Raw genomic sequence first — 4,684 nt, forward strand, 5'->3', positions numbered from 1 at the left:
CATTCCGCACTATTGCTAAATGTTTCTGGAAATGTTTTCAAACACCCGTTGCCTCGAAGTGGAACTTACCGGACCCCATCATTGCTTAATAGCCTCGCACGCAGTACTACTACTACGATGTCACGCAGTGACTCAGGTGCAACCACTATCTCCATATTTTGTTTTCGTCTATCCAATCTAATCCAACCTATAATTTGCGTGCACGCTGTACAACATCTTCATTCGTTCAGTTCGCGTGCAACCTGTGAGTATGGTAATCTACTGTGAGTATCGCTACGCTTCGTCTTCTTTGTCTGATAGCCAGAAGCAATGGCTCTGCACCACGACGTCCTATATGTCACATCGCAACGGCTACGAAAATAATGACCAGTTCTCGTGACCGAGTCAGTGGGATGACCGCATCCCACGCCAAGACTGGGTGTTGACTCCTCTTACCGCACCCTCTTTGTTGTTGACTGTTTTCCTTAGGATTTCTCTAGACGCTTTCAGATCGACGTCGGCTCAGTTCCTTATGGAATCAGCTCAGCATCCTGATCTAGAGCTTGGGGATAACTAGGGAAATGGTTATTTGTGAAACTGGCCAGCGTGGAGCGTCACGCGACGACGCCACATCTAAGCGCCACCCTCTACTATCGCCCTGCATTCAAAGGTGGTGGCTGAACGAGTTCTGTGTATTACCTTTACTTGGAAAATATCAGAAAGTTTGTATTCATGTGTACATGTTTCTACCCATGTGGACAGCAATAATCTGGAAAATTACAAAACAGGAACCATTCACATCCACAGTTTTTTTTTGTTTTTTTTTTTTCGTTTTGAGCCACCGACTGCAGGGCAGCCTAGGTCTATCGAAGCGTGCGGGTTATCGTTTTGGTCGACATATGGTTCAGCATAGTCGACGGCGGCCCTCAAGAAGTGCAGCCATTGGCCAACGCACAGAGACTCGTGACTTGTTCGAAGTGTGACAATAGAGATAATCTTCCGATTGATAAGAGGCCGCCTCCGATTGAAAGTAAATCAGTTCGTGACCCATCTGCGTAATAGTCTTGTCTCGCTGCCTCTCAAGGCCACCTACAAATATTACAACAAGGGGGCCACGCAGGGGGGTTAACGTCGAACGTCAGCGTTTGGAATACACCATGGAACAAGCGCGCTACAGCAGCAAAAAAGGAAACCGAAGAACTGGCCACAGCTTGCATGCTTCACGAAGCGTGATTTGTGCTGCAGAAGCATCACTCAGATAGGTGAGCACCAGAACGCGTCTTATTATTCACCCTACGCGCCGGCTGTAGTGTGTCCCTGGGTTTTCCTCAGTCGCTTTAAGACAAATGTCGGCACACTTCCCTGTGAAGTCGGCCCAGGACGTCCGATCCCCTCATGCGATAGTGGTGACGTTGCCCGCCTGAGCGTGGCCAACTACGACAAGCAGTTCCATCACCACCACCCTAAGCCGTCGTTAAGAGCAGCGCTTTTAACGAAACGCCCGAAGTATCGCGCAATTTCGAAGTACAGGTTAAGGTTTGTTGGCAACTCATATTATCTGTAAAGCCTGGAACTTGGAAGCTTGGAACCCTTCGTGCTTTTCGAATGAGTTATTTCAAAACTGGGGCTTTAGAAACGGAATGCTGAAGCACGTAACTCATAGTGAATGGGCCACATACACGACTGGCTTGTGATCTGGAAATTCTAAAACCACCATAAATCCCGCATTACTGGCCCCCGTGGACCAGTTGTTAACGTTGCTAGCGAAAATCGTACAGGAGGGACAGCACACGTGACCAATTGTTACGACCTTTGTTCTCGGCTCTTGCACCCAGGGTGTCGAACCGAAACGTTTTTCGTTCCGGTTTTCGTTCCGGTTCTACCATAAACGGTTCGGTACCGGTTCTGCTCCGGAGCAAAAAAAATAACGGTTCATACCGGTTTCAACCGGTTCCGCTTCTGGTGGGCATATTGATTCCCAGAAAAAAAATCGATGTTGCAAAATGTAAACCCGTTTATTCCGCATACATGGTATTTAATATTAATAGGCAGCTGTGAAATTGGTAGCTCCTGGTTCCTGTAGATGACTGTCTCTTCAAATAGGCTTTCTCCTTCTTGAAGCGCATGATACAGACGAACTTGTTTGTTGTGATGTCATACGTAAAGTACTTTCTTGCTGGATTGGTGCGATTGCATCCCATCCCATTGTCTGTTGCTGCTTCCTAGCCAGCAAGCACTACCGCACGAGTACGACGCAAATCGAGGAACATACACTCACAAACGCGCTCGACGGCTCCGTTTTCTTTTCTTCGTGTCCTGTCCACAAAAGAGGCACCACTTCGCACGCGCTTGCCTCGCGGATACGTAAATGTATTAAACTTCGCTGCTCTCAAACAAGGGACGCGTTGCGCAACATTACCGATAGAGAAGCCGTTACGCACCCCCCCCCCCCCCCCCCCCCCCCCCCCCTTGGGTCGCTGTTTAGTTGAGGAGAGTTTGGGCGGATGAAATTAAAACGAACACTACGGCACTTTGGTAGAGAGCCACAACCGGTCACATGTACCTGTAAGTATATTGTGCGCGAACGATAAAACGTTACCGGAGCCTAAGATCCATAGTATACCGACATTCATACATTCCACCGTAACCGAAACCCTCGTAAAGTATCCATGACTTGACTTCAGAACGCACGACGTCAGTTTAATTCGCCTACTCGTAGTCCAAACCGGCGAAGTTTTTGCTTGGACCGAAAACCGTTAAATAAATTTTTCGGTTTCCCTCCTGAGCAAAAAAAAACGTATACGGTTTCGATTCCGTTCCGGTTCGCTCCAAAATAGCGTTTTTTTTTCGGTTTTCGGTTCTGGTTTTCGGTTCGCTCCGACACCCTGCTTGCACCTGACTTTACCTATGTCACGATTTATATGCGACTGTGTAGATTTGTTGTCTCCAATAGTAGTACGAATACAAGGTAATTATGAGTAAGTATTGAAAACACTGTACGCGGGGGACGCTTTAGAAAGGCAGAACTTTATTGCAGTCACTGGAGATGACATGTTTCAGTAAGTCGCCGGAAATCTGACAAAGCGTTCTCAGAGTGGTTTTCTGTGACCTGTACTCCGGCCATGAAACATTTCCTCCGAAACAATTTCCTTCATTCTTCGCACAGGAAGATCACCGACGCCTTATAGGAAGGGTGAAGGGAGCTGCGGATGCGTTTAATACCAGCGGCATGACCGAGTCGGCTAAGGCGTCCCGCTCGTTGGTGGTGGCCAAGGTCGTGCTGTAGACTGCGAGGTGGTGGGTTCGAATCCTACCGCCGGCTGTGCTGTCTGAGGTTTTCCCTGGGTTTTCCGAAGACTTTCCATACGAATGTCGGCACAGTTCCCCCTGAAGTCGGCCCAGGACGCATACTAACCTCCCTGTCCCCCATTCCTTCCTGCTGTCCTCTCTCCATCTGCCCACGTCGGTACGCCGCTCATAGCCACAGTTGCTTCGCGGCGCTAAGTGCTAACGGTCGGTCTTTCGCCGGAAGTTGCTAAGGCGTATTTGTAAAGGCCGTGGAGCATGTTCACGGTACTCGAGACGACGGCTTTTATTTCGCTTACTGGTACGCGGCTGACAAGCCCAAGATACATAATAGCTTCTCGCCTTCTAGTTTCGTAAAATAATTGTTTTGGATGAGTCAGGGGGATAGTGGTAATTCTTTGGCACGGCGTTAGATGTCCTTTAACACGCACGGAAGTCTCAACACACGGTACACCGTATTTAACGTTCCTCGCGGAAGACTGTGTGTTGATAAGCAACTTCTACCCTGTCTCTTAGTAGCTGGCGTCCTGGGCCAGGTTCGAACCTGCAACCTTGGGATCACTATAGGTAGAAACGTTAGAGAAGCGGAAAAGCCAGCGATCCGGTGACCGTGAATAAAAAGAAAAGCTTCAGCTTGGGATTTGCTGATATTTGGAACAGAGACTGTTCTTCAACTGCCAAGTAGAAAAACAGTGTCTGTTCGAAAGTATCGGCAGCTCTCGACCCTGAGGTTTTTGCTTCGATTTACTCCGGTAAAAGATTCTAGTTACCATAACAATTCTTATAAAGCAAAGTGCCGAAATAAACACCTTGTCAGTACTGTTTAGATGCACACTGATGTACAGGGTCGATGATGAAGTTGGCGACGCGCTGTCCGTTATCAAAGTTGACCTCTGCTCTACCGGAAAGGTGGTGAGATGATGGTTACTGGAGCGGATGATTTAAGGCCAATAAAGCATTGCCACGCACTGCTATTAAGTGACGTCGAAAATGAGGCAAAATCTCTGGTTTCACACAGGAGCGGCATCCACATATTTACGCAGATGCGTCCATCTCACTTAAAGAGTGGCAGTTGACAAAAAGGCACAAGCAGTGGGGTAACTGCCCTTCTTTAGTGAAAGTATGCAAGTGGGCGTTGGAGGGCGTGTTCGTCTTTCGACATTTCTTGCCTCAGCTACTGCTACGATCCATCTCGCTCTTATAGTCTAATGCACCTCTCTGAAAAGGTGAGATAGAAACATTTCTACGCTCTGTCAAAAAGATATGAATAATCTAGCGTACCGCTGCATTTTGGCTCATACGCTAAAAGGAAACAACAGTATTGAGAAATGCGCTAGCTAGACTTCTGCAAAAGCGAGCCATTTTGAAGACGTACAGTGGCGGAGCTCCATTCGGAAAT

Source organism: Ornithodoros turicata, chromosome 1 (assembly GCF_037126465.1).
Source record: "Ornithodoros turicata isolate Travis chromosome 1, ASM3712646v1, whole genome shotgun sequence".
In the NCBI taxonomy this organism is placed as follows: Eukaryota; Metazoa; Arthropoda; class Arachnida; order Ixodida; family Argasidae; genus Ornithodoros; species Ornithodoros turicata.